This window comes from Triturus cristatus, chromosome 8 (assembly GCF_964204655.1).
Source record: "Triturus cristatus chromosome 8, aTriCri1.1, whole genome shotgun sequence".
In the NCBI taxonomy this organism is placed as follows: domain Eukaryota; kingdom Metazoa; phylum Chordata; class Amphibia; order Caudata; family Salamandridae; genus Triturus; species Triturus cristatus.
The window spans coordinates 549,547,233-549,560,958 of record NC_140591.1 but is presented as its reverse complement, the minus strand read 5'-3'; positions in this window follow the sequence as shown (position 1 = coordinate 549,560,958).

Here is a 13,726-nt window from a genome sequence, read left to right as displayed (position 1 = left end):
GGTTCAATATGGCACCCTAAAATCTTCAACAGGTACATCCGACAAGAACCCTATAATCTACTGAGAGTATAGCTAATACCTCAGCGGACGAGTTCAAGCCCTATATCAGCAAAGATGTCTAAAGAAGTAGTGGAAGTTAGTACTCTAGAATAACATGATCTTTACTCCAAAATCAATCAAACCAATTCAAGTTCCCCGAAACAAGAAGCTAATACACAGATTGAGTCTTCTCAAAATAAAGTTCATAGATTCGATGAGAGTCTTGTGGAAGCCCAAAAATCACTGTGACTGGACAAGTATTAAACTCACCCACACATCATAAGTCCTCAGAATAAGCACCTACATATAGTCAAATCATTGCCAAAGGTTTATATGTTCCAACTTTCCTGGCTGATTCAAGCAAATCAATAAGCAATAGCAAAGGCAGATATATGGATACCACCGATATTGCAAAGACTAGAGCAGAAAGATTGGTACATTAAGTAAGATCGCTTAGTACTCCATACTGTGATCATCTGCTTTCATTAACTCATAATGGCCTACAGCCATTAGGAGACTCTAAGGAGTTTGATCTATAAAGCACTTTTTGAAAGCTGAATTTGCATATTCTCAAGACATTTGATGAGCATCAGGCCATATCGTATATGCAGTCACCATTATCGAGAATAGGAGTTGTTAGACCCGACAGCCTTAGGGTGGTCATCCGCCCAATTTTTTGCATTCCTCCTCCAGTTTTGCCACCTACTTTTTGCTGGTATTAGAACCTTATGCACGTTACTACTGCTAGAAATGGTTTGATTCATTTTTTTTTATAAAGAGATTTTATTTCCTTTTCACATTAAACATATGCTTTCATAGATATCTTTTCTTTTGTTTGGTAACAGGTATTTGACATTTCCATACACAAATTAATAGTTGTCACAACAGAATGTCATTTATCTGGTCCAAGGATAAATCCCTCAACAACTCCCCCGAACGGCTCCCCAGCTGCAGGTCACTATTAGTGTTCAAATGTGTGCAGGGCGCTGCTTCTCAATTAGGGTGAAGGGTCCCACCCCTCTCACAATTAGCCATCCCATTATCTCCCTAGCTGTTCTCAAAACCTGTGTTATTTTACCCAACTGGTTGCATCTGCTCTGCATCCCTCTCTGGGTCTTGTTTTAGTGGGCTCCCCTGTCAGAATTGTACCTCAAACTACGATTCACCTGAGTCCATCTCTGGGTTTGTCATAATCTCCGCCAGGGCTTCCCAGGTTCTAGCCCTTTCAACTTTGCCAATCCCCCTGCATGGCTTTCTAAGCAGGATCCTATCTTGCAATTGCCCATATCTCCAATTCATTTTTCCATCGTGCAAATCGGGGTCCCCCCGTTGCTTTCCATTGGCTTGTGATTTCCCGCTTGGCTAGTATGTAGGCAAATCCTTGAAACTGTTAGCGACCCTCGATTTATATGTGTGGGGCAAGAGGCATAGGAGGCAGTGCGCCACCATGCAGATAACCTCCTGTCCGGTTATTTTTGTTGCTTTAGCCGTCTCATTCTGCCAGCATGTAAGTATCATTGGGCAACCCCAGAACATATGCAGCTTGTCTACCCTGAGTACCCCATATCTCGGGCCCCCCACATCTTCCCTGTGAATGGTTTGATTTATGTTCATCACCATTAGCATATTTAATTTACTTATATGTACCCAGTATAGTGCACTACATGAACCCTGGGCCTGAAAATTGAATGCCTGCAGCACTGATTATGCCACCCACCTTAGTAGTCCTTTAATCATATCTAAGACCTTAAAATCTAATGAGAATAGAATCAGATACTATAGTGTGTGCAGTATTGATGTGGTTGTAAGGATTTTTTGTATAAAAAGTGTCTGATTTCTTTCTGGAGTATATAATTTTCATATTGAGTGCCATGCAGAGGTCCATGAAGACGTCTCTGACCCGTGTGCAAAGATTTCCTATTCACTACCATATGGAGTATCTGCACAGAGGAGGACTTAGTCTTCACCTCTAGTTCGGAGGTTCCGCCAGACATAAAGGGGCCGATTCCAATCCTGGAAAAAGGCAGTACGAATCGTCGTACGGAGCGTTTTCTCCATACGACTCGTACCCGGTAAACTGTCCGTACAACCTAGGAAGTACGATTCGTACAGAAAGCTTATTTCCGTATGAATCGTACAAAAGACCGTACGGGTAAAAAAAACTATGATTCTGATCCGAAACAAATTGTACGCGACGTCCGTACATATGTAAGCAGCGTTTTACGGCCCAGCAAGTACGATTCATCCCTACGTCACTCCGTATGGCTCTTTTTTTACGGGAGCCAATAACAGCCGTAAAAGCTGAGTCTCCAGGGGTACGAGTCGTACAGGCATACACCCCCGTGCATTGCGTATGTACGCACTATACCCCCAGCGCGTATGTACGCACCGTACCCCCCACGCGTATGTACGCACCGTACCCCCAGCGTGTACACACTGGGGGTACGGTGCATACATACGCGCGGGGGGTACGGTGCGTACATACGCGCTGGGGGTACGGTGCGCACATACGCACGGGGGGTACGGTGCGTACATACGCACTGGGGGGCCTGTACGACTCGCACCCCGGGAACAACTTTTCCCGGGATACGAGTCGTACAAACTTCGCTTCGTAGCGGGTAAAGTCATTCCCCATGTACGGGACGTTTTGTGTACGAAACGTAAATCGGAAAGCCGGTCCGGATCGTACTTGTACGCTCGGACTGTATTTTTACGATTCGTACGGAAAAGTGTCCGGGTACGTCTCATACAACTTTTCCCGCTACGATTCGTACGGATCGGGCCGATCCGTATGTACTTTTTCCCATACGAATCGTACTTCACGGGTCAGACGTGACTTGTACGATTCGTACAGAAAAAAATACGGATACGAGTCGTACGGAACAAAAAAAATACAGGATCGGAATCAGCCCCAAAGTAGGGTTGTAAGTTACATGCAGTAACTATGTAGGCATACATTAAGATTATTCTGACTCCACCATCTAAACTGGAGAGTGGAGGATTGGGACTCTATACTTTTGATAAACTTTAGACTGAGACTTTGTGAATAGCCAAAAGTAGTAAACTTAAGTAAAAGTGAAAGAGTAAATTACAAATGTAAATCACTCACAAGTGTAATTAACTGTATTAATACCCCACCCTGGTGTAGTCTAAGGGATAATGCAGTATAAGATCTTGCCGCATCCATTTAAAAATTGGTCATGAATAATACTCAAGAGCTTTGGTAATCTGCACTCCTGATTATAGAAATGCATATCGCGTTTTAGTCAATTTCATAGGGAAATGTGCTGATAAATGCACTGCTGGTTCTGTGTGCCCTTACCCTCTCTTTCAGCCATGATTTGTGGCGCCTATGTAAAATGAAATGCAGTGGGACATGTGGGTGTTTTGGGGTTTATAAGGGTAAAGGGTGGAAAGTAATTTATGTTTAATTATTTAATAATTAGTTGTTAATTTATATTAACTAATTGATTGCTAATTAATTATGGTAATTGTGTAATTAATTTTAGGTGCGGGTTGTGGGGTTTATAGGGGTAAAGGGTGGGAAGTAATTTATTTTTGATGACTTAATAAGTAGTTGTTAATTTATATTATTAATTGATTGAAAATTAATTATGGAAATTGTTTTAATAATTTTAGATGTGGGTTGTGGGGTTTATAGGGGTAAAGGGTGGGAAGTAATTTTTGTTTAATTAATTAAAAATGTGTTGATCGTTAATATTAATTAATTCATTCATCATTAATTAAGGTATTTGTTTATATTTTTTGTGTGTGGGTTTTATTTTGATAGGGGTACAGTGCAGGGAGTAAATTAATTTTACTGTTTTATAATTAGTTGTTAAATACTATTAGTTTTTTAATTAAAATACGTTTTAATTGGGTAATTATTTTTTACTGTTTAATTTTAGATTTGAGTTGTGGAGATTATAGGGGTAAAGTGTGGGAAGTTAGATAATTTTTATGATTTTAAATTTTTTTTTAATTAACACTATTTATTTAATTGGTAATTAATTATGTTAGTTGAGGAAGTAATGTTTTGTAAATGTATATGTGGGTTGTGAATTGTGTGGTGTTATCGGGTAGGAAATAAAAAAAAGTTAATTTATGTAATAATTAATGTTTTTGTTTAATAAAATATTTGCACGTATTTGTTATATATATTTAACATTATAATATGTTTTTTGAAACATTTCATATTAAATATATTTGTATTTGAATTTTTTATATATTTATATATTTTTTAATTTATTTTATATTTTTAAATACTTTTATTGTTAAAATGTTGTTTGTTTTTAATTTTGAACTGACTGGAGTGAGTATATTAATTGTGACTCCTCTGCAATCCAACACTTTCCCTACTGTTGCACTCACTGGAATGAGAATAGTAAGTTTTAACCCTCTGTTATCCAACATTTTTCCTGCTTTTACAATTATTGGAGTGGGTATAGTAAATTTTATCCCGCCACTATCCAACACTTTCTCTACTGTTGCACTCACTGGGGTGTGAATTGTAATTTTTACCCCTCCGCTATACAACACATTCCCTACTACTGCACTCACTGGAGTGGGAATAGTTATTTTACACCTCTGTTATCCAACACTTTCCCTGCTGTTACACTCAATGGAGTGGGAATAGTAATTTTTACCACTCCGCTATGCAACACTCTAGTGGGAAATTTAAGTTTGAAGATTTTTAAATAGTTTAATGTTTGAGTTTATAATAGAATTTTTTTTTATTCGACTTTATGTTGTATATATATATATTTTGCAAAAAACGGAGTTCCACTCGTACACTCAGGTCATGGAAAGGACTTCACCACTACACCAAGGATACTTCAAAGGGAGTTTATTGTCATCATAAACCCAACGTGACGCGATTCACCCTCAAGGGACTTGCTCACTCACACACCATTATGTCCATAGACCACAGCTTACATACATTACCGATTACAACATAGACATCGAGAGGGGACTTGCGCGTTTTGCCTGTAAGCACCATATTGGAGTGGTACAATTGCAAGGAATAGCAGCACACAGCGATATTGTATAAGCGCCATTTTAGAGTGGTACAATTGCAAGGATGTTAATAGCTTTTTGCATCCATTAAGAACCACATTGAGCCGCAACTTTGTTAGCCTGCACGTAGTCTATATCAAGACCTGACCTATTATAAAATACTCCCGTAGTGGGTGTTATCTCAGTCAATAATGATATCGGGAAACATATTATTCAGCCTTAGAGTATAACATCATATCCATGCCATCAGCTGATGTTACCTGCTTGTGTTTGTACATTGTTTTCTCTTCCTCGGGTTTGCCATTGTATTTTTTATCTTACATTCAAGAAGTTGCCGGGTGCTATTATATAACAGGCTTTTATGCTTGTTAAGTCCGCTCATTCTGTCTAAGATATACATCTATATGGTACAAGTCTGGTCTAATGGAACATCCTTTTAACCAAAATCAAACGTGTGCTTAAATAATACAAAAATGAATTTTAAAATTGAAAATGATCTTATCTGTTCACTGTTCACTGGAGAGCAGCATTGGAAGAAAAGGGTAGGGATCCTGTGTCGCGGGCCCGAGACATAGTCACTTCCTTTCCTCCTGTAAAGATAAGACACATCAGTTTTTTTCATTTTGCAATTGACACCCTAATGTTGAAGATTCTAAAAATACCAATTCATTATTTTTTTTTGTTTGTATTTTATCATTTTTACAACATGTTCAGGTTTACCCTTCTAAGACATGTTCCTATCGTGGCTTACCAATTGCGTGAATACACATACATCCCATCTATGTTGTTATTAATCGACTTTCACCGTAACCAAGGACTTGTTCACTGGAACGTTCTGAACTCCAAGATGGAGGATGACGAAGAACGTAGGGCAGCAGCACAAACTTTATTTGCGAGAGCACCAGGGAAAGGACATAACCCTGCCCATACCACCATAAGAATTGAATCTACCATTATGGATACACTTAGGAAATACGAGAAGCTATACAAACAAGAGATTGCGAAGTGGTGGGAAGCAACATCATTACAAGATTATATAGACAAGGGAATCGTTCCTCGTGGATTACGGATATACATTACTCCCTCCTATGATTCGTTGGATCTCCATATGTTAGAAGAATGGTCAGCAAATTCCGCTAATAATTCTACCAACATGTTGGAAATTCTGGTAAATACGCCTGGTCAGACAGAGACAATATTAAAAAAGAAATTGGACGTATTAAGGAAGAACTAGAGTCTCATCCAGAACAAGAACTAATCCTGAAATTCCTGGAGGAAATGAAAAAACGATTAAGGTTGGTGGAAGATGATATTAAAGCTAGAAAGCAAAGAAAACTTCATCGAGATTGTGGTGACTATGAGTCAGGCAGAATCTTGACTCACAGTAGAAAATATGATCATCTATATGATAAGGATAATAAAAAGAATATGCCAACGAATGCAATACCACAAACGGAACATGAAGAGGAGATTGCTTATTCTAGCGATACAAACACAGAAGGATCGGAACAGACACTGACCTCAGAAGGATCACTATCAGAGAGTGAAATTACAACTCGCCCAACTTCTTTTTTAGACGAGTACAGGCTCATGAGACGGAGCCGCCAAGCATTGAAAACGAATCAGGAGAATCAGAGAGAGGATACCCCAACGAGAAGGGGAAGGGGAAGAGGAAGAACAAGATGACCAAGAGGAAGAGGCGGAAGAGGATCCTACAGAGGAGAAAGAAAAGAATACGATTCGGAGCCAGTGGGAAGAAAACAGACACGCTCCAAGACCAACCTCTAATGGATGAGAGAATGGTAAATCAAACTATTATCAATCTCTCCACGAAAAACATTAGCAATAAAGACAAAAAGACCCTATGCCTTGGACTCTCATTCTGTCCAGCAACCCCCATGGATTATGTTAATGACAGGATTGACATTTTTAAATTTTGCAGGAAATTGACATTTAAAAAATGGCATATACTCAAACCTGCAAGAAATAGAACTAATGCCCAAGTAGGGAGTTCTGTGCCAGAAGATGAGCTAAGAATAGGGGATATTGACCTATTAGTGGCAATGCATGAACTACAAAATGACACCGGTAGTTCAGATGCCAATATTGAGGCTCATCGTATTTTGAACGAAATGGAAATTAGGTGCGATGCATCTGCCATTTTAGGTTTCAAACCTAAATCAACCTTTTTACCAACCATGAGTCATGATAATATTGACACCTTTCAAGAACAGGTGGGCCAGAATCTACTGAAGTTTAGACAACAAAACTGGGCCACGAAAATGCAAAGCTTTAAACATAACCTTACCCTCTCACAGAGGAAAGCTGTGCAAGAACTAGCTGAGGATGACAGTATTGTGATTCGACCCGCAGACAAAGGGGGAAATATTGTTATTCTATCTAGAGATATGTATGTAGCAGAAGCAATAAGACAACTTAGTGACACAAACACATACTCTAGATCCAACAGGTCAGACTACAATAATAGTATTGTGCAGATCTGGGAAAAATTAAGTGAGTGGAAGGATAAGGGTTTGATAGAATGGGAAGAGTATTGCTATCTCAAAAAAGATTTTCCTATCCTCCCAGTCATGTACTTGCTTCCCAAAATACATAAAAACAGAGACACTCCCCCGGGGAGACCAATTATCTCCTCCAGGGGTTGTGTATTGGAGAACCTGTCCCATTATGCTGATCACTTTATGAGGGAGTTCGTGATCACCCAACCCTCATATGTCAAGGATACGAAAGACATTTTGGCTAACATTTATGATCTAAAATGGGAAGAAGATTTTGTATTGGTCACCATGGATGTCAATTCCCTCTATACTATTATCAATCATGAACAGGGTATAGAGACATGCGAGAGATTCCTTAAACGCAGACACATAAGATACAGGGAACATACACAGATGATACTTGATATCATCAGATACTGTCTGGAGAATAATTTTTTCATGTTTGATGATATGATTTACAAACAATCCCTAGGTACTGCGATGGGAACCAGCTTTGCACCCAGTTTTGCTAATTTATTTATGGGAGCATGGGAAGAGGACATCAGAAGGGAACCAAGGTTACAGCATGACTTTACCAAGGTCGCACTCTGGTTATGTTACATTGACAACCTGTTTGTTATCTGGAAAGGTAACAAATAGGAAGTTCAAAATTTTATCACAAAACTAAACCAGAACACTATCAACCTAACCCTCACACACACTGTAAGCAAACAAAAGGTCGAGTATCTCGATACCTGTGTAGAAATTGTAAACAACAAAGTGACAACAACTTTGTTTCGCAAATCAACGGCAGGTAACACATTATTACATGCCCTAAGCAGCCATCCAAACACACTCAAATGGAGCATCCCCTATGGGGAATTGCTCAGAGCAAAAAGAAATTGTACTACCAAGGAGGGCTTTTTGAAGGAACAAATGACCATGATACAGAGATTCAGGGATAGAGGCTATCCCACGTGGGTACTCAAAAAAGCAATGGAAAGGGTGAAGACGATTAACAGAGACACTATTTTAGAAATCTCCCCCGAATCCAATCCCACAATTGACAGTGATAACTCAGAGACTCGGATGATACTCACTTTTAATGGACACTCAGATCAAGTCAGGAAAATGATTTCCCGCAATTGGAACCTTCTTAAAGGAGATCCAATCGTAGGAAACCTGCTATCAGCACATCCGCTAATAAGCTACAGGAAGGGACGTAGTTTTAAGGATTTTCTGGTTCACAGTGATTTACCCAATAGGGATATCAAAAGAAGTATAGACCTGCAAGGTTTCTTTCCATGCGGCCACTGCAAGGCATGTGGAAACAGCCGCATGCAGAATTTTTGGGGGAATAACAGCACCAATAGCATGATTAGTATCAAGCAGTTTCTTACATGTAGAAGTACGAATGTGATCTATGTACTTGAATGCCCCTGCAAGATTAGATATGTAGGTAGTACAACGCATATGGCAAATAAAAGGGTCCTTGAACATATGAGGGCAATTACCAATAAGGACCAACAGTACCCCATTGCCCGTCACTTTGAGATCAAACATTTCTCGGATTACACCAATCTGTCTTATTATGTCATAGAGCAGATGGTATCCAACAAAAGAGGAGGCAACAGTACATTAAGATTAAGACACTGAGAATCAATACATATCATTGGGATGGGGACACGTTATCCGAATGGCCATAATATTGATGAGGAGATGGCCATACATTTACATGAAGATTAGTTTAGCATTGAGGTCTTCCTCCGTCTCTTAAGATTCCTTTTGATCACAATTTCGACAGGGGTTGGACACGTTAGTGATAAACCGCAACAATGTAGTAATAATAATAAGAATAACAACATAGATGGGATGTATGTGTATTCACGCAATTGGTAAGCCACGATAGGGACATGTCTTAGAAGGGTAACCTGAACATGTTGTAAAAATGATAAAATACAAAAAAAATAAGCGTGTTATAGAATAGCACCCGGCAATTTTGCCTTTACTTCTTGCATGTAAGATAAAAAATACAATGGCAAACCCGAGGAAGAGAAAACAATGTACAAACACAAGCAGGTAACAGCAGCTGATGACATGGATATGATGTTATACTCTAAGGCTGAATAATATGTTTCCCGATATCATTATTGACTGAGATAACACCCACTACGGGAGTATTTTATAATAGGTCAGGTCTTGATATAGACTACGTGCAGGCTAACAAAGTTGCGGCTCAATGTGGTTCTTAATGGATGCAAAAAGCTATTAACATCCTTAGTGTATAACCACAATCAGTATACCAGTATATCAAGGTAGAGTAATGTGATTATTATGAAATGACATCGCTGTTTGCCGCTCTTCCTTGCAATTGTACCACTCTAAAATGGCGCTTATACAATATCGCTGTGTGCTGCTATTCCTTGCAATTGTACCACTCCAATATGGCGCTTACAGGCAAAACGCGCAAGTCCCCTCTCTATGTCTATGTTGTAATCGGTAATGTATGTAAGCTGTGGTCTATGGACATAATGGTGTGTGAGCAAGCCCCTTGAGGGTGAAACGCGTCACGTTGGGTTTATGATGACAATAAACCCCCTTCGAAGTATCCTTGGTGTATTGGTGAAGTCCTTTCCATGACCTGAGTGCACAAGTGGAATTCCATTTTTTGGAAAAATTAACTACCGGCACACTCCACCGGCATCGTGCCACCAGTCAACGGGCTACGCTCTCCGACAGGAGTGCATCTTCATTTGGATATTTACGGGGAGAGCGACGGTCTGCCACAAGGAAGAAACTGCCGTATATCCTGTTCCCATCTGGATATATATATATATATATATATATATTATCTATAAAATATATATATAGATATATATTATCTACTGGCGGTCGCCAGTAGATAGTTATAGTTAGGACCGTGTTTCCATAGGAAATCCACAACATTCTATTTGGAATAACTTTGGCGCCGGTTGACGAATCCTCGTGAAATTTTCAAAATAGGTGGGGCGCTCCGCTCCGCTCCTACCCTGAAGGTCTCGGGGGGATTCGTCAAGCGGGGGCTGAGAAAAAAGGGGGTCCCAAAACGTGGTTTCCCCATGCAATTTTCCATAGGGACCTTTAGTCCAAGGTACAGCCCGAACGGCTGAACAGAATTACTTGAAATTTGGCAGAGAGGTAGTCCTCAGCTCAGGGATGTGCCTTTTGCAGGTCTGGTGTCAATCTGTTCAGTAGTTCCTGAGAAAATCAAAAGTAAAATCATATATATATGTGGGCGGAGCCTAACCACACATCTCATCCTGAGATCTGATTGGCTGTCAGCACTTCATCCAAGAAGTGTTGGCAGCCATCTTGGGACCAATATACATGATAGCACCTCATTAAAAAGCATTGCAGTTAATAGAAGGTTTTAAGACTTTAGTTACATTATAAATCATTTGTTGATGGTACCTTACTCATTTTAGGAATTGTGGTATGTTCTAAGGTGATTTTACCATGTGAAAAAGCCTTCTGCTGGGATATCATGATTGAGAGAAAAATATTTTCTCATGCTTTTCCCACAGAGGTTTGGAAGGTGATCTATAAGCTAAACTGAGAGCTTATTTTCTGTAAATTCACATTATCTTTCTCAGTCATGTGAGAATGAAGTCTGACATTCTCAGTAAAACATGTACATCCAACAAGGGCACAGACTGTCAGTTGATTTCTTTGTGTTCTACTGCAGCTTCCCAGAGTGTTCCAAAGAACAACTAGAGCACTAACAGTCCTACTTATGATAAACGTATGGCACACCTGAAGCCATCTTGCTTGGATTAAAGTGGTAACTCTTAAAACATTTAATTTAAAAAGGAACAACATGAGGGGGTTCATTTTTCCATAAAAAGCATGATTAGTGCTGCAGAAAGAAAAATTAGGGCACATTTTGAGTGACTTCTCAAATCCTCTTCTATTTCATAAAAAAATTCTGACATGCAGACTGAAACATGCACTTTCAATACCAGCAGCAGTTTTCCCTGGTGAGCAGTAGCTTTACTACAGTGATCTAATGAGCAAATAGAGTGCTAACATTCTGAATGTATGGCAAATGTGTGACACATCTGAATGCCTCCTTGATGGAATCAAAGTAAAATACTGAAAGTATTTCCTACTGAGGAGACTGCAGTAAATGAGGAAATTAGGAAACTTCATAACAAATAAGTCTCCCAAGATGGCCACCAGAGACAAAAGAGCCCAAATGTAGCCCAAATATCACCCAGATGTAGCCCAAGTATAGCCCAATGACAGAATGTCCCTAGAGCGCTTACTGTCTTCATTATGACAAAAGTATGGCACACCTGAATCCATCGTGATTGGAATAAACTGGTAACACTTAAAACATTTAATTTAAAAAGGAACACAATGAGGGGATTCATTTTGCCATAGAAATTATGATTAATGCTGAAGAAAGAAAATGAGGGCACATTTTGAGTGACTTCTCAAATCCTCTTCTATTTCATTAAAAAATTCTGACATGCAGACTGAAACATGCACTTTTAATACCAGGAGCAGACTTCCATGGTGAACAGTAGTTTTACTACAGTGATCTAATGAGCAACCAGAGTGTTAACATTCAGAATTTATGGCAAATGTGTGACATATCTGAATACCTTCATGATGGAATCAAAGTAAAGAACTGAAAGCATTTCCTACTGAGGAGACTGTAGTACATGAGGAAATTAGGAAACTTCATAACAAATAAATCTCCCAAGATGGCCACCGGAGACAAAAGAGCCCAAATGTAGCCCAAAATCACCCCGATGTAGCCCAAATATAGCCCAATGACAGAAGTGTGCAAAACACTTATTATTTTGTGTTTTTGCAGTGTTATATAGTGCAGACTTGTCAGGTATTGGAGTGCTTTACATGAGCATTGGTTACATCACACAAGAACAAATTCATTTTGGTTGTAGACATGGGGAGACTAAGTGATTTGACCATAATCACAGAATGTCGAGCTGAAGCAGAAACTCCAACCTGGTTCCCCAGTTGCAAAGTCTGCAGTTCTGGAAGTAACACCACTTCCTCTCCCCTAAGTGCAACATTTAATCAAGTGGTCAACTGGATAAAAAAACATAAAGATAACAAATAATTTAAAAGTGCTTTGTCGCTATTTGAAAACTCAGAAAATATGTCCTTATTTTAGTCTTTTAGAGCACTAACCATAATTTTGATGCCAATAAGACCCTCTCATATATGTAATTTCTAAAGGAAATGCTCTAGGTATTACAGTTTTGATCACATCAAGATGACGTCAGGCGTTCCACACTTTTGTAATAAATATAGAATGTTAGCAATCTAGTTGTTCATTAGGATACTGTTGAGAGGCAGAGGCCAGGGGCACAGACTCTGAAAATCGAAGGCAGGTAGGAGGGTGCAAAGGCAACAATTTAACCACACTGAGCAGGCAGGAAGGGCCTTGGCAGCACAACAGACTATGGAGGGCAGTGGAAAGGGGGGCAGGGGCAACAAACCAACAATACAGGACTTGCAAGAGAGGCTGTGGCAATGTAATAGACCATTGTGGGCAGAAGGAAGAGGCAATGGTAATACAACCATACATGCCAACAGACCCGATTCAGCCAGGAAACGTCCAATGTTTTTAAGCTCAAATGGGCTTTATTTTATCTGTCTCCTGTCTACAATCTCCTCTTTTTCAATGTAACTCAAAGGGGAAAATCAATACCCCAGTTTTTTTTTTAAAATCTCCCTCTTACCAAGTTCAAAATGTTTGCAAGTATGGTACATTGGATCATGGAAGGAAATGGGGTAGGGACATGGACTTGGATAACAGAGGACAGGAGGGACATGGAGAGGTGCACCAAACTGACCCTGCAGGGCAGGCATCAGGGTTTGCAGCAGCACAATACACCACACAGGGCATGCGGGACGGGAGTGCAGCACAACAATCCATAGAAAGCAAGAGGGAGGGGACAGGACCATGCACATGGACAACAGAGAACAGAGGGGCAAGAGGCAATGGTAGCTAGCTGACCATAATGGACAGACAGGAGAGAAAGCTGAAGCATAACAGACCATAAAGGGCAGGAGGGACAGATCAGGGGCATTACAATGGAACAGACAAGCCAGGAGGGAGGGAGTAGGGGTCTGCACATGTAAACAGAGGGCTGGGGGCA